At 42.7% G+C, this 23,481-nt stretch overlaps 1 protein-coding gene, 1 long non-coding RNA gene and 1 other non-coding gene across 3 annotated transcripts in view; 1 reads left to right on the top strand and 2 right to left on the bottom strand.

Moving 5' to 3' along the window:
* The window catches only part of LOC132575555 (uncharacterized), a gene marked incomplete at its 5' end in the record, with an annotated part of 215,254 nt that overhangs the window by 146,619 nt on the left and 45,154 nt on the right, over positions 1–23,481 (bottom strand). The gene's annotated exons all lie outside the window — the stretch shown is intronic.
* The window catches only part of LOC132575437 (uncharacterized), a 29,988-nt gene that overhangs the window by 560 nt on the left and 5,947 nt on the right, over positions 1–23,481 (bottom strand). The window contains exons 2-4 of the long non-coding RNA XR_009555679.1: positions 23,252–23,372; positions 19,027–19,260; positions 677–705 (exon numbers count right to left, since the gene is read on the bottom strand). This is a non-coding gene — a long non-coding RNA (uncharacterized LOC132575437). The remainder of the gene's footprint in view (positions 1–676; positions 706–19,026; positions 19,261–23,251; positions 23,373–23,481) is intronic.
* TRNAT-GGU (transfer RNA threonine (anticodon GGU)) lies at positions 17,047–17,117 on the top strand. The gene has a single exon. It is a non-coding gene; the product is annotated as a tRNA-Thr (tRNA).

Below are 23,481 nucleotides of genomic sequence, written 5' to 3' on the forward strand. Positions count from 1 at the left end.
TTTTAAGAGAGCTTTACACTGCAACCTGAAGCAGAATTATAATCTTTCAAACTCATGGGTTTCAGATGGATTTAGAATGGTGTAATTTGCAGAGTGGTAAGCTGCAATACTGCAGTCCAAGCTCTGCTCATGGCCTGAGTTCGATCCTGGCGGAAGCTGGGTTCAGGTAGCCAGCTCAAGGTTGACTCAGCTTTCCATGGTCAGTAAAATGAGTACCCAGCTTGCTGGGGGGGAAGTGTAGATGACTGGGGAAGGCAATGGCAAACCATCCCATAATAAGTCTGCCATGAAAATGTCCAAATGTGACATTACCCCTTGGGTTGGTAATGACTGCTTGCACAGAGGACTACCTTTACCTTTAAATCAGTTTAAGAGTATATAATTAGTTGCCAAACAAGTTGCCAGCCCTTAACGGATGGGCTAAGAGGTACAAACTTTCATTAGAGTTTTGGCTGAAGCTGTAGTCTAAGTAACACATAAAATCAACACACACACACACACACCCCACAAAAAAAAATACAATATTATTGACATGTTAATCCAGGCTTGCTTTTCATCAGATAAATATTATAACACTGGGGTTCAACAATACAATAGCATTTGTTGTGTAAGGGCAAAAATGGCACCATTAAAAGGCCACCAATAGGTCAGGTTATTAAAGCCATTTCATACCAACCTGAAAATAGAGATTGCACAGCCAGTGATCTAAATCAGATGAAATCAAATTTTCAATTTTTTTGAACCGATCAATTTTGTAGTTGTAGTGTCCCCTGAGAAAAGGACACTTAAACTTCCCTTCCACTGTGTCAAAATTACTATTGCACAGAGGAAAAGCTCCCCAGCCCACTACTCGGTCGATGCAAGTATTAGTCCCACGAAGAAGAAACAGCTCGAACAGAAGTATCTCTCCAGGTTTCCCATTCTTCCTAGCTGGAACATCCTAGTGAAAGGAGAAAGAATTGGCCACACGTTATTTGCATCAATGTCAATAGAATCTAATATATATATATATATATATATATATATATATATATATATATATATATATATATATACACAACAGGAGTGGCTTGGCATCAGGGTGTGTGGCCTAATATGCAAATAAGTCCCTGCTGGGCTCTTTCTACAAAAAAAGCCCTGGTGTTGGGGAGAGATTTTTAATCAAATGCCTCAAAGTGACAATTAGGGTTGCCAGATCCCTCCTGGCAACTGGAGGGGGAAGTGGGAGGGGGACAACAGGAGTGGGAGGAGGGCCTGGGTGATGTTGCCAGCCATGTGGCTACATCCCTTCCAGCATGTACCAGAAGTGACATCATCCTATTGTGATATCATGGCGATACTCTGGTATTTGAAGGGGGGGGGGACTCAATGGCAAAAACAGCTTCTACCATAAAGTTTTTGCCCAAATATAAGAGCATCACCCAAATGTCACTAACATGATGATGTCACTTCCAGTGCACCCCAGAAGTGACATTGCTAGCAGTGAAGCCTGAGCCTCCTTCTCTCTCCTGGTAAGTCCCCCCATCAGTCAGCTGATTGGCAGTTGGGGGTGAGACTTGGTAGTAGGGGACCCCACCTTCACCTGGGAGGTTGGCAACCCTAGTCACAATACTTGCAAAAATATGTATGAGTTATATGATTTTATAGACTTTTGATATTTGACATTTTAGACTTTTAGGATTCTTATAAATTTTAAGAAGAAGATGATGATGATACTGGATTTATATCCTACCCAATATTCTGAATCTCAGAGTGGTCACAATCTCCTTTACCACCCCCCCCCCCCCGCTCAACAGACATCCTGTGAGGTATGTGGGGCTGAGAGAGCTCTCACAGAAGCTGCCCTTTCAAGGATAACGCCTACAAAAGGTATATGATCAAATATATCTTTTGAAATATTTTTGGTGGTGCTAATGAGGATGTATTTTGGCTTGTAAATAATGGTCTTTGAATGTAAATAAATATTCATTCATTCATTCTTGAAAAAATATTATACTTTTTATTATTCTGATTTTATTTTTCAGTTTTATTTTTCACTGCTGTATTCTGAGATTTTAAAAGAGCAAACATACTAAATGGGCAATTGTTGGAAATGCATTAGTTTCCATACTGTCAACTGATATCTAACATGTTGTTTTTTTTCTAAAATTCATAAACAAGAGTTAAAGTGCAATCTTAAACACATTTATACCCTTCTAAGTCCATTGAAGTCAAAGGGCTTAGAACAATGCAATTCTGTTTAGGATTACACTGTTAAGGTGCAATTCTGAGTTTCGGTTACATTAGACGGACAACAGCTGGAATGCTAACAGTGTTGTCCTAAGCAGAGTTACACCCTTCCAATTCTAATAAGAATCAGTGAGAGAGCACCCGACATAAAAAAAAAAAAAGTCTTTACAAGATGGTGGAAGACACCAACAAAGGCAAACAGATGGATCTCCCTAGGGAGAGATTTCCAGTGTTTTTGGTGCCACTACCAAAAAGGCCCTTTCTTGGGTAGCCACCTTTTCAGCCTCAAATGGTGGGGGCACCTGAGGCATAGCCTCTAAAGGTGTCTGAAGTGGCTGAACATTCAGATGGGAGTAGGTAGCTACAATAAGGAGCAGAATTGGAGCACATCAAGCGAGAAACTGGTAGGATCCCATTTGTCTGCAATAACGGGAAACATCACCCAATCCTGAACATGTAGTAGAAAAAAAGAGCAATTTTTTTCTGCAAAGAGGAGCTGCCTGTCCTCTTCCAGTTCAGAAAATGCTCCATGTGTGCAAGGAACAGTAGATGCAAGACTGAAGCTGCCCATGATATTGGCGTCCCCCACCCCCACCCCCCGAACTACACATTGAAGCCTAGTGAAGCTTGGGATAGTTATTGTTTGTTGTAGCAATAATAGTATTTTCAAATGTTTTCTTTTCCTGCTTACAAATTGTAATGAAGCACTGATAAAGGAGGGCAAGCACTTCAAGGATGATTTCTTTTCAAAGTACATGCAATGCCACCCCTCTAGAGGTGTGTTTTTCACCAGCATGGTTTGTGAATGCTTACAAATAAGCAAGAAGCATCTGCTGAAAAATTCCATAACCCTATAGTAGCTGTCGTTAAATCACTGATAGCATCAGGTTTCATTGAAACCAGATTTACCATGTCCTGCCAGCAACCCATGGGAAAATTAAACTATTAATTACTAAATTACACACAAATGACGCCCTTGATGAAACAATGCAGCTCATCTGGTTACTTGGGCCTAGAAAGTCACCATTATGTGTCACGAGCTCCAATTAAATCCAGTGTGGGTCTCTCTTCACTGATTTCCATGGGGTATCTGAAAATCCTCTTTGTCTTTTCCAGGGTGGTTTTTTTTTTTTTAGCAGGAATGCACAGGAATGCAGTTCCAGCTGGCTTGGCATTAGGGGGTGTGGCCTAATATGCAAATGAGTTCCTGCTGGGCTTTTTCTACGAAAAAAAGGCCCTGGTCTCCTCAAATAAAAAGGGGGTGAAGATCAAATATGTTTAGTTGCGTTTTGTGAAGGAGGAAAATATGGAGAATGATAAGCAAAAGTAACTGACATTTTTGATTCGCCCCTGCTAAGTTTGATCCTCCCCCTTCCTCCTTATGAACATGATACTAGACTACTTGTGTCTAATGGATTTCTTCCAGTCACAACTTACTTGACTCTTGAGTAAGCATTAACATTTCTACCTTGGTGAAGGGCAGGGGGTTTTTTTGTAGAAAAAGCCCAGCAGGAACTTATTTGCATATCAGGCCACACCCTCTGACATCACCATTGTTTCACACATAGCTTTTTTGAGGGAAAAGCCCAGCCGGAAACTCATTTGCATATCAGGCCACACCCCCTGACATCACCATTGTTTCACACAGGGCTTTTTTTGTAGGAAAAGCCCAGCCGGAACTTATTGGCATATAAGGCTACACCCCCTGACATCACCATTGTTTCACACAGCTTTTTTGTAGAAAAGGCCCAGCAGGAACTCATTTGCATATCAGGCCACATCCTCTGGCACCAAGCCAGCCAGAACTTCGTTCCTGCTAAAAAAAAAAGCCCTGATGAAGGGGGGTGGGGTCTCAATGGTCATGACGGAGTGGCTCCAATGCAGAGCCAGTGTCAACTCACCATCAGGTGGAGCAGCTACCCATGGCCTGGGCTCTTCAGCAAGGCCCACTGCTGTCAGCACCCTCTTGCTTGCACTGCAGTACCCAAGATCCCTGGGCAGTGGGAAGGCTTGTGAGCAGACAAGGAAATGATCCACATGCATGTGGGATGCATGCGGATGGATGAGAGGCAAGGAGTACCTGGGGGTGGGCATAGGAGGCAAGGGGGCTCCGGGAACCATCTTTCCAGGGCCTGTAAAAACCTGGATCCAGCCCTGGTCCAATGTAGAACTCTACAACTGAAGGGAGGTCACATTTTATGACTGGGGGTGGATGGGAGGGGAAGATGCTTTACTGTTGTATTTGAGAATCTCCTACGCATGCATGCAACATTTATTTTTGTAGAAGCTAATCTGATTTAAACAAAAACGCTCATGCATGTGCAAGCTCGGAATCAAGTTCTAAAACCAGCAATGATTTCAAAGAGGATTGATTATAAGTAATTTCATATCTGATTACTAATCCTCCGTTTGAAATGCACTGAATCATACCATTGGTCTTTCTAGCCATGCTCATCTGCTGTGATGGTCAAGAACTCTGCAGCATCTTAGACTGAAACTACGTGTATATACGGTGCATGTATTGACAGTGCTGAAAGCAGCAGCCCTGAGTTTCCTCCTCTGGTTCCTCTCTCGCCTGTAACATTTAGTCAGAGAAACGAACAACCTGACATCATACCTGAATTTCCTAGCCTCCATTCCACTTCATTGGACACCTCTTATTTGGGGATTGCAATGTGATTTTTTTATACATGCAGATCATCTTTCAGCTACAATGGCTCCCAAAGTGATTTATAAGAAAAGCAAATCAAAAGAATATACTATTGATTTTTTAAAAATTTAAAAAATCGTTTGTGCATGTTCAAAGTGGGCACAAGGGGAAAGTTCAGGTTCAGTCCTTTCTTCCGGCCTTCTAGAAGTTCTGGCGGCTCCTGCTGCTTTCTGGAACTGTCCCCATATCGCCCAAGCAGATTGGCAGCCTCCAAATGGAGCCTGAAGATCTCCTAGAATTCCAGCTCATCTCCAGACTATAAAGATCAGTTCCCCTGAAGAAAATGCTTTGCAGGGTGTACTGTAGGGTGCTGTACGCCACCGAGTGCCCTGTCCTCCTCAGGTTCCATCCCCAAATCTCCAGGAGTTTCCCAACCTGGTTCTGGCAACCCTAAACCCCATCCCTAGCTGGTGGCTGGGGGGAACCAAACAACCTACTTCTAAGGGACAGTACAGTTCAAAGATCTGCATCACCAGATGTTGATCTTCCCCAGAGGTGGAGCTGCAATGGCACATCACACATTTTGTATGACAAGACTTCCTGAGAGACAGGCTGTGATGATGCAAAGCATCTGTTTTTGAGGGCAGTCAAGTGTAATATCTAGTTCTGGCTTCAGGAAGAAGTCATTCTCTGCACTGTTGTCTGAGATCCTTGCCAGGAAGTGACATGAGATGCTCCTTTGCACATGCTAAGCATATGCTCTACCACTGAGCTCTGGTCCTTCCCTCCTTGATCTTCTCTTCCTCTCTTACCATCAGGGCTTTTTTTTTTTTGTAGTAGGAACTTCTTTGCATATTAGGCCACAAACCCCCGATGGAGCCAATCCTCCAAAAGCTTGCAGGGCTTTTAGTGCAGGGCCTACTGTAAGCTCCAGGATTGGCTACATCAGTGGTGTCTGGCCTAATATGCAAAGGAGTTCCTGCTATATAAAAAAAAGCCCTGCTTACCATCTTCCCTTATTGTCTGTGTTGTTTCTTAATACACCTGCATTAAGCAGGGGATGAAACACTGCTAAATCCTAACATCTGTATAAGATACTCCGCTTGTTCACATTGAAAAGCCCCACAAGTTGCACAAGAACAGAAAAGAAAGGCACGGTAATTTCTTCCGTGTTCAGTACCAAGAAGAGATGCATTTAATTGAATTAAAACATATTGAGCTAAAATCATCTCTTGATAATATTTCTGAAATCAACTGCTTTATATTAGTTTTGTTGTCACATATTTTACATCCCCCATATGCCACTGCATTCCAACACAGAAATACTCCAGAGAGCAAATGAGATCTATTTGAATATTTCAAATTAGCAGGTTCAGTTTGGGGATTTTTCTATCGAGCGTGCTAGTAAGAAGTCCAACTTGCTCTTGGGCTTATCACAGTTAAAAGAGAGATAAATCTTTACTTTCTTTCTTTGCTTTTTTTCCCAGGAGTTGAACTTAGGAGAGTATTGCACAGAGCCCATTACTTTTACAGTCCCAAAATGACAAAGCCCCAGTACACATAAAGATGTGATTTTTGAACATCTGCCATTCAATTAGATCGGCATCTAGCAAGTCCCAAACCTATATAGCATAACAATACCATCAAATTTCAATATTACTGAATCTGCGGCCAGTTGTTCGTAATTATATTTTTTAAAAGTAGGATGAATTTTCCAGGCATTCAAATAAAGATTTGAGGCAGACAATTTGTCCTATGGGACCATATCCTTGATCGGTAAAATGCAAACTCTAATGATCGAGATGCAATTGACAGCAATTATTTCAGTGGATATGACACTGTAAAATTAAACAAGGCAGATCCCTGTTCCAAGTTTATATTGTAAACGACGGCAATGGAACGGTGGAAGGGAAAAAAAATAAAGAAAATGGATATGATCAAACACAAACTTAGTCCGGTGACTGCTTTGCAACCCGGAGATCTCCCAGAATTACAGCTTACCCTCAGATTACAGAGATCAGCTCCCTGGAGAAAAGCAATGCTTTGGAGGGTGGACTCTATGGCATTGTACCCCAGTAAGGTCCTTGTCCTCCCCAGGCTCAACCCCCATATCTCCAGGAATTTCCCAACCTGGATCTGAAAACCCTACCTCCCCCCATCACCTGCTGATGGCCAGGGGGATCTGGCAACCCTAGCATTGATTATATTCACACACAGTGCCACAGGAAATGAAGAATGAGCACGTCAGAATAACAGACAATTATGCACTACCACATTTTGGGACAGCTTAAAGTTCCCAGCCTCCCTCTGGGGGTGGAGTTTCCCCCGGCTTGGAGGCCCCCAACCCGCAAGGACGGAGTTGGTCCCAGGGGGTTCCTAAAGAGCTATGTTGCATGTGATGTGCCTGGCACAATGACATCACCCAGAAGTGACATCATCACACCGGGCACGTTGCACGGGGAACACTCTAGCAATTTGGCTAAAAATCTCTATGGTGCCATAGAGTTTTTAGCCAAATTGCTAAAGTGTCCCCTGTGTGATGTGCCTAGCATGATGACATCACTTCTAGGTGATGCCATCACTTTTCTTGCATGAGGATCATCCAATGCCGGAGCCAGGTAGGACCTGGTAACCCTAGATCAGCTGCTCTCAATGCTACATTAACAAAACACCCAAATCAGTACCAGGTCAAATACCCCTAAGCTTAATGATCTCTAAGCACTGAATTCCCCAAAGACAAGGCCCCACCTGCTGCCATTTACAGAGTTTATAGAACCATCTATTTTTATCTGGTTTTTTGGTGTCATTTGGAAAGACTTCCTGCACATATGGAGAGAACAAAGGTGACATGCGTCCTGCCTCTCCATGCATGCATGCTGAGAGGAGCAGCAGGACGGCTAGGGGAGCTCACCAACAGTGTCATCCCAAGCAGAGTTACCCCCTTTTAAGCACATTGACTTTCATGGTGCAACTCTGAGTAGGACTGCGCTGTAAACGGTGACGAGGACCCCCTTCGTGCTTGTTCTTCACTGAGGTACACCTCCTGGTTCTCAACATGTCTCCTGGTCTGCTGCTATTGGCCATGGCCTTGACATCAGCAAAGCCTGGCTCCGCCTCTTCCTCTCATTAGGCTTGTGTCCCATGCCCACCACTCAGGAGCTTTGGAGAAGTTTGGAGAAGGCTGAAGATCACTGCTTTAACTGAACCAAAGTCAAGCTTGAAATAGAAGTTCGGTGGCATACATAAGTTCTACAGTGACAATTAGGGCTTTTTTGAGCAGGAGCACACGGGAATGCAGTTCTGGCTGGCTTGGTGTCAGGGGGTGTGGCCTAATATGTAAATAAGTCCTGCTCGGCTTTTTCGACAAAGAAAGCCCTATGTAAAACAATGCTGATGTCAGAGGATGTGGCCTAATAAGCAAATGAGTTCAGCTGAGCTTTTTCTACAAATAAAGCCCTGGCAACCGTGGATAAGTGGCGAACAGGGATCGGTTTGGTATCTCATCCATTTATTGCCTCTCACTTCCAAATGCTTTTCCAAGCTCTACTGTGCATGCTGTTGTCGTATTCCAAAGCCACACGTTTGTTGCCATCATCCAATTCTAATGATCTAAAAATCCCTCTAGCCAAGTCTGTTTTTATGTATTTGTTTACTGCCATCAAGTCATAGCTGACTTGTGGCAACTGTCATGATGTTTTCAAGACAAGAGACATTCAGAGGTGGCTTGCCATTGCCTGCCTCTGCGTCACACCCCTGGCATTCCTTGGTGGTCTCCCATCGAAACACTGACCAGGACCAACCGTGCCTAGCTTCCAAGGTCTGACAATATTGGGCTAGCCTGGGCTATCCAGGTCAGGGCTGAATCTATTAGAGCTCCAAAAAATCTCAGTGCCAGATGTTGCCACCAGATGAGTATTCAAGAGAAGGAAATTATTTCCATCCCCAAAAACTGGGCTCAAGGGGCCAATTAAAAATTGGTAATGCAGCGTCTTTGCCAGAATGTTTCCCCATCTGTGTTCTAAGTATGGCCAAGCAAAACTCTTCTCACCAGCCATATATGGCAGGGATCTGATAGACTTCCTGTCTCTGCTTGTCAGGCATGAGGTATGTTCCTATGTGAGTCATAAGTAGTGCAAATGGCATTAATCTCGTCGAAGGTCGCATCGCACAGAAAATCTTGGCTGGTCTAACATACCCGTGATTGGTCTTGAACTCAGAATACTTCGTTTAAAATTCACCTTAGCTCCACATAGCTAGGAAACGTCGCTACAGATTATCTTCACTTCCCAGCAGTAAGGTAAGCAGAACAACAACATACACAGAAAAGAATGCTTGCAGGGATAAATGAGAACAGGACCATTAAGATCTTTGTATAAAGAAGTGCAACCAGGGGTCATTTTGTAGAAAAATAGGTGGTGGAGCTCCTTAGTATAACTCATTAGTATATGCCATGCCCCCCCCCCAGCCAGAAACAACCCGATGCAAGAAAGGAGACCCCTGGGCAAGCAAGGCATGCTTGGGCTGGCTAGAGATCCAGCCAGCCCAAGCAGGCCTTGCTCGCCTGGGGTTCTCTTGGGCCGCCCCCATCCCCAGTCAAAAGGCCAGCAAGCCACCCGCCACCCAAAATCACATAAAAAGTGGAGAAAGAGTGGTGTGGGCTTCTCCAGGGGTTAATGCTGGGGGCATGGCAAAGCCCCTAGTGGCTGGCTGGCTGCCCGCTCTCCTAATCCAGGGATTGTTATGCAGCTGCACCTCCTATTCAATGGACAAAGTAGGTGGGGAGGAAGAGGGGGAACCCTCAGAAAGGTTCAGGAGCTGTGCTCCTGTGAGCTCCTGCTGAATCTGAGGCCTGAGTGTAACAAATAATAGCAACAATGTGTGGCAATTGACTGTATTTTCACCACCTGTCTGATAGCACCTCTGGCTGACACCTGGGAAGAACTAGATCTGCAGAGAGCTGAAAAGATGGCTCATGCCTTGTATGCATGACCACAGTTCTGTAGGTCGTATGATCATAGGATGTGCAAGGCATCAGCACAGTATGAAATGTTCTCTGGGTCACTTTCACATCAATTGAATAATGGATCAATACAATATGCCTTGGGGATTTACAATGAGACAATAAGCAAGCAAGAGCGACATCCATTCTATAATAAAATTAATAATATAACCAATCCAACAGCAATCATTTCTGACATTTGGTAGTAACTGAAAACCTTCTGATATGCTCATGATTATCTCTGGGGAATTCAGTCCCCAGACATCAGCTTGGATTCTTCCTAGGGTTCTGCAGGCACAGGGAAGCAATTTTAGCTGATTCAGCCCTCATATAGCAGCCCCAAATACACCGCTAATGTTGCCCCTGAGGGTCAGGCAACCACCAGCCATAGCTTGGAGGATTGTAGGTCTCCCTACAGGAGGGATAGATTGGCAAAAGTTATCCTCCCTTCTTGCAACCATGGAAAGCTAGGCAGGATCCAACCTGTTAGAAAGGTTAGCAAGAGAAGAGATTGTCTCAATAGTTACATGCCTGGCATAGAAGTTGTCCAACCAAAACTGTTAGCAAATATTCCCACCAATAGAACCCTCCCAATTAGAATTTCTGTGCACAGCATTTCCAGTTTCCAATGCCTGTGCTGTCTCAACAGACTTCGAATGATTTCATTGATTCTGCGTAAGCAGAGATCCTGTGTCTAGGAAATAAGGCCCTGTCTACGCTAGGGCCAGGGGAAGGAAAGAAACAGACAGAGACCCAGGATTCTTCTCCCTCTCAGCAATAGACAGCATGCTTTTCCTGAAGAGATAACAGAGCCAAATGATTCATTTGCAATCTGTGGCAGGCATGCAAGGTTGCGCAAATTGGGATGTTCAGGTAAAGACAGAGGCTCAAGCTCCGCCTGTCCCTGTTTGGTACACAGTTTACCTTCAGCTGCTCTCCAAAACAAGCAAGAAGGGGAAATATTCTTCCTAGGGTTCTGCAGGCACAGGTAAGCAACTATAGCTGATTCCTCCCTCATGTAGCAGCCCCTAAATGCTGCCCCTGGGAGACGGGCTTGGAGGACTATAGGATGTTTTGGTTGGACAACTTCTATGCCAGGCACATAAGTATTGAGCCAATCTCCTCTCTTGCTATCCTTTCTAACAAGTTGGATCCTGCCTAGGTTTCCATGGTTGCAAGCAGGGCTTTTTTGGTAGGAAAAAGCCCAGCAGGAACTCATTTGCATATTAAGCCGCACCTCCTGACATTACCATTGTTTCACGCAGGGCTTTTCTGTGGAAAAGGCCCAGCAGGAGCTCACTTGCATATTAGGCCACACCCCCTGAGGCCAAGCCAATCGGAACTGTGCTCCTGTGCATTCCTGTCCCCCAAAAAGCCCTGGTTGCAAGAATCCTTGAACCTGTTCTCTTTAGAGAGAAAAAAATAGCTTCAGAAGGATAATGCTGATCAGAAAAAATGGCCAGTCAGGAATGGGTGAAGCACATTCTCCCCTACCACTGCTCTAATCAAAGGGATAACTGTGTGCAGTTTTTGGATTAGCTGTACTATAGTTCTTAGTAAGATTAATATGCCCAGTCACCAAAAAATTAATGAAGAGGCTCACCACCTAACAACAAATGTCATTAATCAGAAAAAAAGTATTTCCCATTTTTAAAACGTTCTTCTGCCACTGGTTGCTTCCTTTTCATCCATTCCCTTTTCCCACAACATTTCAAATGTTTAGGTTAAGTGAAGTCAGACACTAAAGCTTTCTGCGCCCCTATTTTGTAATCTCTTGGAGTTCTGTACAAAAGCAGTAACCGCTGAAAAAAAGTTTTCCCCCCCTCTAGCTTAACTAACAACATTTCATTGTGTTGCTATTAAAAGCATCTTAGCTTCTAGTCAGATGCTGACACAGAGAAAATAGAAAGCTCCGGAAATGTTGGTGTCATCGTATTTTTAAAAATTAATACCTTAGGTCATGTTAATCAGTTTCTGATATATGTAGCTTTCAGAAAGTACTTCGGGGTAGAAAATTGTGGGTGTGACTAATAATGACAGGGGATATGAACTATATTTCTCATGCCGATCTCATTCTAGACATTACAGGGGAACTGTACTGTGATATGGATTTAGGAAGCCTTGCATTAAAAATAAATTTGCCTATTTTTCAGTGAAATTGAACACACTCCTCCCTAGCTCTTTCCCGGGCCACAAAACTTTAACTTATTGTTTGGGTAGCTATAATTTAATACGAGCGCCCTCCCCCCCACCAGCTCAAATGACTGCATGATAAGTGTCACCGAAACTTCAAGAGAAGCCAATAAATTTTTCACAGCATTTAGGTTACATTTTCAGTATAATAAAAATATGGTGCCCTTTTAATAATGAATAATAGATTCCTCCCATGGTTTGATTTACATGCATGGATTAAATGTCATGTTTGAAAAGTTGCTGTTTTATTCACACCGGATTTCCCTTAAGTAAAGCAAAATGGCACCCAGCTACTCTTGCAGCATTTCTGACTTTGCCATATTGGCACATAAATATTAACTCTGGTTGGTATACCTTTTAAAAAAAAAACCCAACAACTACTAAAGATATATGAATTTCTTCCTATCAGCAATAGTGAACATTATGGGCGTATGAAATGGCCAGGACTGTATTCAAACTGCAGTTTTTCAAGACAGCAATCTGGCAGTATCATTGCTTTAGTAGACATTGGATTGTGTGTGTGTGTACAGACATGATTTCTCTGCGAAGCAAAAAAAAAAAAACAGAAAAATACTAAAGTTTTACCTCTTCTCTATATTTATCACATAAATGATACATAGTAAAAGCTTCGTTGGCCAGCATTTGAGAATCCAGAACACTTGTTATCGCCCGGAAGGCAAGCTCCTTCTCTTTAGCCACCATGCACTGTGCTTTCTGGGACATGCGAATCACTTCACCTCTCCAGCCAATCATTTTGTTGTCTCTATCTGTTGCTGGGCTTCTGACAGCCAACTGACCTCATTCTTGGATGCCTTAGTCCACCTGCTGCGTTAGATTGTTCTGTGACTTGAGGGGGGAGGGCCTTGCGAGGCACAGGGGCTGTCTGCGTGGTATATCCAGAGGGGAGGGGCGGATCTACATTTTTTTGAGGGGGGGAGGCAAAATTAAAAAATGGTGCCCTTTTGGCATTCTACCTTATGGGCCCATAGAATAGAATGGACTCCATACCCAATTTGGCACCCCCCCCTCCAGTAGCACCCGAGGCAAGCACTCCCGTCTGCTCCCCCCCCCCCCGATCTGGCCCTGGGAGGGGCTTAGTTGTTGTAGATTCCTCTGAATGAGTAGCATGCTACAGCAATAACTTGAGTACCTGACACAGTTAATTAACCTGCAGACCCCATTCCCCCTGAGTGCTGGATGTTGAAGTTCTGCCTGTACCAACATTTTATTGTGCTTTATTACACTTTTGAATCTTTATTGGTAGTATATATATATATATATTTTCAACAGTCCACACTGGTTTTGTGAAAGGGTGATTAAGAAATTATAAAAAATAAATAGATGTATTGAGCAAGACATTTTTTCCTAGTCATTGATAACCAACATTTTCAGTTCCTTAACTCACACCTTCATTATTAAGAATACAATTCAGAAAAAAATATATCACTGACCTACTTCATTTATAACAGCCTATCAAATATCTAATCAAAATGGATACAAATAAAAGATCTTTTCTGAGCAGACTTTTTTCTTATATTGACCACAGAGATCATTTAACCAATTTTGCAGTAGACCCCAATTTACTGAGCCACATTACGGGATCTGCGTGATTTCTATACAGACCTTTCTTGGTGATTAATGACACAATGTATTTTCCTACTATGGTTCCTTACACCTTGGTTTTGTAAGTTTTATAGCTTTTCAGGCTAAACTCTGGAGCAGCTTGAATAATTTAACCACGCCCCAGTCCAAAGCATCATCATCGCCACTGTGCAACAGACATTTTGTATGCTTGGTGTGATAATCCTGGGTACCTATTGACGGATAACACAGGACTTTGGGCATTATTCTTGTTTTAACACTTTTTCCATTCTGTTAAAAACGGGCACATCCATATCTAAAAGAAGTCCATACCAACCCATAAAAAAGCTACAGTAGTGTGAGGGGAGCCGCTTTATTAGAAGGCTAGGAAACGATGGGAATGGAATTCAGCAACCATGAGGTGCCTGGAGAATACCCAGGGATGGTTTCCCCAAGGAAACTAGGGGTACAGCATATTCTTACAAAATTTCAGATTCAACTGTATGGCCAAGAGGAATCCCTGAAGGTTCACATCAGGATTCAAGGAGGTGAGTCCCATGTGCGAGGAAGCGTATAGATCGGGGTTCACATAGATTCACACAAGAGTCACACAGAATAAATGTCAGATGTTTGAGAGCCACAAGAAATGAATGTCAGAGAACTGCAAGGAAGCAAGGAAGGAAAGATGAGGGAGGGAGAGAGGTGGAAAGAAAGCAACCTTAACTTTAAAGGCATTCTCCAAGCTGCCAGTCCACTTGACTTGGGGAAGTGATTTAAAGAGACAAATGCCTTCTCCAAGCTGACCAACAGGGCTGTGGGGGCTTCCCGAGCCTTAGCTTGGCCACCACTGGTACAGATGCTGGCCACCACTGGTACAGTGCCATCACAGTGATATTTCTGATTCCCCTAATCTCAAAGGTAATCTTCTCTTGCAAGTTCACTACATATTTGTTGATCGCTTTCTACAGAAAAAGTTCTCCTCTTCTACCCCGTATGTATTTATATGCTTTTTCTGCATAAACATCTTCAAAATATCCAGCATTCGAGACTTTGTCACATTACTCACAGGGATGTAACTGTCCAAATTATACTTTCCAATTTGCCATCGCTTTGCATTAGAAGCCAACGAGCGATGCAAGAGGACAGTGAAGGGTGGGGGGGGGGGGGGCAGGGAAGTGAAACCAACAGGCTTGGGCAAAGAACACTGACTAATGAACAAAAAATATTTTGGAAAGGTCGGACGTTCAAGTCAGACTTGCCCCAAGGCAGAACTAGCTTCCATGACCGGTACTTTCTGTATGCAGCAGGTAACCCATGCTGACACTAACTTTGCCGACATTAGAGAGCTATTATTGTTGGAAGGATGGAGCGTTCTGGAACAATCTCTCCAATGTATTAGTTACAAGTAAGCTGTCTTTCAACATCAGGCATGCATGTTTTATTTCTTTTAACCTTATTTATACTGTACCCAATCTCCTTGTTATGGCCAATGAAAACAAAACTCAACCCTTCATGTTATCTGTCTGGTATTTTCTCCTGTAACAAATCCCAAGATCCTTACATGGCAGTTCACCTATTTTATCTCTGTGTACTTCCTGAACAATGAAAAGAAGCAAACTCCAATTTGGTCATGTGAACTTCTTCCCTAAGGTTCAACTTTAACTTTCCAGCATGCATTAAAACTACATGACCTGCAACAGAGCTCAGAAGTATTTTTGCAGGTTTCCCCTACACACACACACACACACGCAATTTTAAATGGTACATATCATATGCACCTCCCTTCTATTCCAGGATTGCTTTTATTCTCTATTTTTGTTTCTTACATGGTACAGTACAGAGTATCCTAAGCAAAAAAGTCCATCTAGCCTAACTAGATATATTCTAGTCCCCTATTTTCTGCCTTTAAGTTCTTACAGCCTATTTCAATTGTCCATAGGTGTGTGTATTCTTATGTGCTTAGTGCTACAGGACAATCAGGCACCTGCCATTTTTTTCCAAACTGGGCAATTCTCCATTCTTCGAATATCTTTATTTCCAAATGAGACCAAACACTCCACTTGGGGAAACCATAACTGGATCACCTCTGCATTGCTAGGAGCGAAATCTGAACACAGAGCTTCCCTTGGAAACAATAACTGCAGAATTTACCAAAAGAATCTCTTTTAAATATAAAAGAGCCTTTAAGAGCCTATTGGTTAGGCTATGGGATTAGAATCCGGCAGGGGTGGAATTCTAGCAGGAGCTCCTTTGCATATTAGGCCACACACCCCTAATGTAGCCAATCTTCCAAGAGCTTAGAAGGCTCTTTTTGTAAGGATTGGCTATATCAGGGGAGTATGGCCTAATATGTGGAGGTCCTGCTAGAATTCCACCCCTGGGATCTGGGAGATCTGGGTTCAGATCTCCAATCTAACATGGAAGCTTGCTGGTCGACCCTGAACCAGTCACACACACTCTCAGCCTCACCTATCGCACAGGGTTGTTGTCAGGATAAAAATGAAGAAAGGGAGTGAGATGTACACTTGCCTTGAGCTCCTTACAGAAAAGGCTGGGTAAAAAAATATACTAAACAAACAAATAAATATATTTTTCACGGTGTGAAGCTTCTGCAATCCAGAGCCCAAAGACAGCTTTGAGTGTTAACAGGAAGCGGAAAGAGGAAATGTACCTGTTAGTATTTATGCTCACATTCAAAGAAGAAAGTCACAAGTGGGGGGGAGAAGTGGAGGGGCAGGGGCTCAGCTGCCATAGAGGGTGGATGTAGCCTACCTAGACATTCTCTTGGAGAGTCATTAAACCCTTACCTGTGTTAAACTCTCCACATCTAACCTATTACTTTTTTCATGTAAACTGAAAACAATGGAAATGTTAAACCGTTAAACGACAGGCCTCTGAAAACTTCACTTTAATCAAAAAGGATTATTGTTTTGGGCTTGTGGTGCTTTGTACTAGTCAGGATCGTGGTGTATTAGAAGAAGAAGATGAAGAAGATATTGGATTTATATCCCGCCCTCCACTCCGAAGAGTCTCAGAGCGGCTCACAATCTCCTTTACCTTCCTCCCCCACAACAGACACCCTGTGAGGTGGGTGGGGCTGGAGAGGGCTCTCACAGCAGCTGCCCTTTCAAGGACAACTTCTGCCAGAGCTATGGCTAAGTGGGGGCCTACAGTCATCGTGAATTAGAGGCCTGCCACAAGAACATAAGAGAACCCATCAAATCTAACACTCTGTGGGTGGTTTCACACAGGAGATTTCCCCCGACCTAGGCCTGCCTCCCATTCAGATTGAAAGTGCACAATCACACCAGCACATCTGTCCTCCAAGTCACACCCATACTCACCCCATCTCCAGACACCTCCTATCTGCAGCAAAAAGCTACCTGGAGGGTAGGGAGGGTGGCTCAGTGGTAGAGCATCTGCTTGGTAAGCAGAAGGTCCCGGGTTCAATCCCCGGCATCTCCAACTAAAAAGGGTCCAGGCAAATAGGAAAACCTCAGCTTGAGACTCTAGAGAGCCACTGCCAGTCTGAGTAGACAATACTGGCTTTGATGGACCGAGGGTCTGATTCAGTAGAAGACAGCTTCATATGTTCATATGTCCTGGTACAATCCCCCTGAATCAGATGTTGGTCGCATAATCAGCTGCTGTCTGAATGCCCCAGGGGGACTCATAAGAGAAAGAGCTGTGTGATCGCGCCAAGCAGTTTCCAGCAAGGTCCATTTTTCCCCCGTAACCCCCTCCGAGGTGCGCTTGTGTGCTTCTCCAGTTGAGCACACAAACAGGGGCATTTTTTAAAAAGACAACTCTTTCCACAGTAGGTACGTGGTTGAGCCAGGATAGCAATGTGAATTGGCAACCACTGACAGCTGCCGGGATCCTGCCACTTCAACAGTGGCTTTCTGATAGCCCAGAAACGGTTCAAACTGAAACAGATTTTTTCACAACGGGATAAAATCATGTCAGTTTCACAGTATGAAACCAGCCTGTGTCATACAGTGTCAAAACCCAGGCAAAGAGCCATACAAGCAAATGCCACCAAGCTGTTTTGGAACCAGCGGATGAGGTAGGTGAGGAGCTTGCACGGTGACGATGCTTTGGGCATGGACCAACAATACCCACTACAGGCCAATGAGCCTAATCCAGGTGCTTGTGGTATTTCCTAAGTGCCACATTCCAGCATCTCCACCATCCAGTGTCTGTCTGTCCCTTCCCCTGCTGCTGCCCGGTGCCACTGAGCACGAAACTCTTTACATTGAGCTGACTTCAAAATACTTTGTTCCAACACTCCAACTGCAGAATGGAATTTCATCATCTGGACCGTGCCCAGCTCTCAGAAGGGTCATGATTCACTTTGGTCATTTAGCCCACTTTGTGCGATTTTGAATGCCACACCAATCACACAAAGCTCAAGGCGCAGCAAATGTGGCGGCCAGAGGAATCAAAATGAGCTTGGAACAAAGACGCTGATGCTTATCACACACATTTCTTACGAACCAAACGATTCAACTAGTTGCAGGCATTCGCCTCAACGCCGCTCGGCTAGAGAAAATAACACACGGCAAGCCTGCTCCATGCAGTGTGGTTTAGAAACAAAATGTGCAGGCTTCCGTCACAAAACGCAGCCTCAAGTGCGCTTGGGTTTGTTCCAAAAGAATCCAAATGCTGCTTTTTTAGCAAATGGTGGTGGTGGGGGGGTGTCAATAAAGCTAAACACTCAAACAAGGATTTGAGCATTCATGTGTTTATATATATACACACACACACGTTCATTTATTATTCTAAAGCTACTTTACCCAAATCGAATTACATAGCTGACAAACGGCACAGATAAGAAAAAAATGCTAGCAAAATCTAAACTTGGGTGACAATGCGGCCTGATACAGTCTATTATATATTTGGCACTCTCAAAAAATGAGTGAGGAAAGTTGCCTTGTGGGGGGTGGGCAAAGAAGGAAAGTCTGCACCTATGCACACTGCCAGGGCCACTTCCAGGTTTCAGTGAGCCCTGGGCAGAAGGTGCCTGGGGAGGGGGGGATCCTCTGCCTGCCAATGTGCCCCCAGCTCACAGCTCCTCCCCCATCTGCTTTCATTTTTGTCCTCCCTTGCCTAGTCATCCATCCTCCCAGAAACTCCTTTGCATGTTAGGCCTGATGTATGTTAGGCCATACCCCCTGAGGCTCTTAGAACAGGGCCTACTGTAAGCTCCAGGAGGATTGGCTGCATCAGGGGTGTGTGGCCTAATATGCAAAGGAGTTCGTGTTACAAAAATAGCCCTAGGTAAGATGTTAAAATTATCTGTAGCCCAACTGGTGTGGATGCATTTTCTAAACCAGCAAATAAAAGAAAATCATATTCCAGGAATGTTGCTTACTGTGTGAACACTTTGGTCAAAACAGATCTCCACATCATAGAAATTCCCATTATGTGTGACAGGTAGTGTTGTTCCAGTTTGCCCCTCCACTTTGGCCCAACAAAGGACCTTATCGCCAAGTCGTCTGCGGAGAGAAACCTTGAGGATGTAGCTCCCTTGGGGCACCTTGTCTCTAATACCTCGTAAGCATTTCAGCTGGATCTGAACGGGTTGAGGAGTTTTTTCCCAGTCAACCTAGGGGAAAGAAAGAGCATTAAAAGCAGGGGGAAATATGACCCTCAGTTGACAGAAAATTGACAGAAATAGAATCAGAAGTCTAAATGCAGTGTTCCAGTGACTGGCATGAAGAGACAAAGAGAGCTATTTTAAAAATGTGAAGAAATACAAGAGAACAACAAAAAGAAGAGATCTGTTGCATTGGATGAAAAAAAATCAAGGGGAAATTTAAAGAAAGGTTAGGCTTGCTAAAAGGTCAACAGGACAAAAATAAAGAAAAGATTAGAACAATATACTGAGGAAACATACAGAAGAGATGAAAGGATGAAAGATTCCTTCAAAGAAGAATCTTTGGAGGAAGAACCTGCAATTTTAGAAAGCGAAGCTGCACTCAAAGCAATTGGAGAAAAAAATCACCTGGAGTAGGTGGGATATCAATAGAACTCATTCTAGCCACAGAAATGGAGTCCATCAATATCTCAACAAAAATATGCCAACAAATATGGAAAATAAAACAATGGCTCACAGACTGAAAATACCCGTTCTACATTCAAATACCAACAAAAGGAAACATCAAAGACTGTAGCAACTATTGGACTATTGCATTAATTTCTCACATGAGTAAAGTGATGCTCAAAATTTTACAATAAAGACCGTTACCATATGTGGAAAAAGAAATGTCAGATGTTCAAGTTGGATTCAGAAAATCACCCTATCTGTTCAATTTGTATGCCAAAGATATCATGAGGAAAACTGGATTGGGTTAAGATGAAGGCAGAGTGAACACTGGTGGAAGGAATACCAACAATTTAAGATATGCAGGTGACACCATGTTGCTGGTGGAAAATAGTGAAGAATTGAAACAACAATGATGAAGGTTCAAACAGAAATTGACAGCTGAACATCATGAAGAGAAAAGTAATGACTATGAAGGGCTGATGATGAAGAAACGGAAATTGTTCAAGATGTTCTATTCCTTGGCTCCATCAAGATAGGACTTCTTGTAAGTTTTTACTTCATAGTGTTGCCATAAGCAGAAAGTGATTCAACAGTACTTAACACACAACGGAGTCAGCAGCCTGAGTAAAGGCAAATAAAGAAAAAAAGAATTACACCATTGGGATTAGCGATTATAGTTAACCTTTGCTTCAGTAACATTCTCTTGCTTGCAGTTTTGGATTATTTGTAGGTTCCTAAGAGAGCAATCCTAAACATACTTATTAGGGAGTGAGTCCTATTGAACTCAGTGGCATCTACTTCTGAGTACACAAGCTTATGACAGCACAGCAAGTTTCTTTACAGACAGATGAATAAAGATATCCTAATTCTGGCCTAATTTTGAGATGTGGTGCTGGAGAAGAATCTTGAGAGTCCCTTGGGCTGCAAGAAGATCACATCAGTCAGTCCTAAGGGAAATCAACCCAGACTGTTCCTTGGAAGGTCAGATGCTGAAGCTGAAGCTCAAATACTTTGGCCACCAAATGAGAAGGGAGCACTCACTGGAGAAGATCCTGACGCTAGGAAAGACAGAAGGCAAAAGAAGAAGGGGACGGCAAAAGATGAGATGGCTGGACAGCGTTACTGATGTAACAAACACGAATTTGAGCAGACTTCGGAGGAGGGTGGAAGACAAGAGGGCCTGGCGTGACTTTGTCCATGGGGTCGCAAAGAGTCGGACTCAACTGTGCGACTGAATAACAACAATTCTGACCTATGGTCCCAAATTGAAAATGTGGGGTGACATATGGACACTATCTGAATCTTCTTCCTTACACCCCAGATAGCTGGAAAAAAGTGTGTTGTGATGCTACCATATTAGCCTTTCTCCCACAAGCACCAGGCAATAAATTGTAGGGGGGGGGGGAGGGAAAAATGTGAGTACACTATCATCATATAGCACATTTTTAACTATACGTTACTGGGGTAACAAGATGGGAGGTAAGCATGAGTGGTACTCACACATCTCACAATATGTGGTTTCAGATGTCTTGTTCATATTTTTACAACTCTTGATCTAATCCTTGAAATATATAAACAAACCAAATGCAGAAGGGATTTCAAGATCTGCTACCTCAGGATAACTAGATTTACTGTCAACTGGTCTTAATGTAGAAGAATGAATTCCCCTGCTTTAAGTCCTACCCTCTGATTCTTTATTCGAAATCACTCATGTGAGATAGATTTTTTTCATTCCCCTGCTCGAATAAATAGAATGATTTGGGTTCAAGATGCAGGAGAAATTTCAAGTTCTGTCTGATCCCTCATTCTTTCTCTTGTGCATTTGTGTAACTTACAGATTTGAATGCTTTCCTAACCCTATTCAAATGTGTGTATGCTTCATTGTTCAAGCGGTAATGTTTTGGAACTCGATGAGAAACCCACTCCTGCCAAATGAGTTCAGGTGTTGCTAATTCCCAGTGAAAACTCTGAAGTAAACCCTCAAAAACCACACACAAATAGTTTTAAAATTATGAGACTTCAAATAGCAAACCCATGGGACTGTTATTTTCCTTTGGGTTTGAACCTGACATTGGGACATACTACCATAGCTTTTCTTCAGACACAAAGGCTAGAAACTTGAGAAGACACAGGAACTATTTTTATGTTTGTTTGCTTGTTTGTTTAGGAATATCCTGTGATCACACAGAATTACTCATGGAACGCACATTGTTCATTTATGGATTCTAGGCTCAAGAATACTGTCCCCTTCTGTAGTTACTGTCTTTCTGTATTGCCTCTACAATGTTTAAAATGTATCAGGTAAAGCAACCAATTATGGGAAGGAAATATGACATTTTATAGTCCACAGCACACTACTTTAATATGCTTCATTTGACAAAGTGTTTCAAAGCCTCATGATCTAAGTCTACAGGATCCAAGTCTACAGTGACCAATAATCTTTTTTTTTTTAATCTTACCTTGAATTTATAATAGAAGAGATAGCATATTTCCATATAGATAGCTTGGGGAATTAAATTAAGCAGTTAAATAAACACTCGAAGTAGTTAAACCTCTTTTGTGTTTTTTTTTTAAAAACCCACAACTCGTACTTAACAAACTAATCTGAATGCCAATTATTTTAATTCAAATTAGAAAAACCTTAATTAACAATGAAGTTTTAACATTAATATTTTGGCTTAAGAATCATATATGTATATATATATATATGCACACACACACATGCATACAGGAGAAAAAAATTAACATCATATGAATGAATAAATAAGACAATCTTTCTGAAACCTCAAGGCAGGATTACTGATGCAGGCAGACGGAGTTATTAAACACATTCTAAATTAAACGCCTCCATGAATTTTATACTGAAATATATTTTGATAGTTTTGCATGCCAAATGTGACATTTTGTATTTGAGATTCATCTTCTGTAGTAATTTTGGAAATGTCATACAAACAAAGATTTTGTCATTTAACCAATGGAATTACTATGCATGGCCAGTTAGCCCTTCTCTCTTTCTGGCTCTTCTGGTTGTTTCAAGTCAGCAAGCCATAAAAAATCTTTATCTCTCTGAAACACAGCAATTTGGAAGATAATCGAATAGTGACTGGGGGGCAAAAACGCCAGTCTGAGGAATTATACCACAATCTCTCTTGCATTTACAACCTTCCCTCAAAGCGAGTGTCAGTTGAGTAGGAAAAGGAGATAGGAGATTCATCAAATCTCAAGCTTGTCTCATTTGCATGGTGGCAAAGCCGCCTCCCCTTCTTCTCCTGCAGACAGACTTTGCCTGGACGGTGCTGACGAAGCGTTTTGAAGAGCTCCTGCCTTGCCAAAAGGAATCACAGTTAATATTTTTAAATGTTCCATTTAAGCATACAGTCGCATCTGTTGAGATGTATGCATCGAAATCCGCTGAAGTGCTAATACGTTTAAAAAAATGCAAAGGAAAAGCTTTCATACAAGGAAGTCAATATAATTCATCTTGTCATTTTCCAGTTTACATTAAAGGAAAAGCACATTTCCCCTCCCAAAACACAAAAACCCAACTCACCTTCCAGCAAAGCCCTGTTTCTCCACTTGATTCATTAGTCAGTCCTGCAAGGTTACCAAACTTGGCTGCAATTCCTTTTTTATAAGCATTCGGTGTTTTCAACGCCCGACTTTCTTCCTTGCTTCAGTGACAATGAACGTGTAGCGAGAGAAATTTAATAAAATGCATAAATTAAAAGAAGCGTTAACCCTTGAAAATGACATACATTTTAATGCGTTCCTTAAATATAT

Source organism: Heteronotia binoei, chromosome 7 (genome assembly GCF_032191835.1).
Source record: "Heteronotia binoei isolate CCM8104 ecotype False Entrance Well chromosome 7, APGP_CSIRO_Hbin_v1, whole genome shotgun sequence".
NCBI classification, from domain to species: Eukaryota; Metazoa; Chordata; class Lepidosauria; order Squamata; family Gekkonidae; genus Heteronotia; species Heteronotia binoei.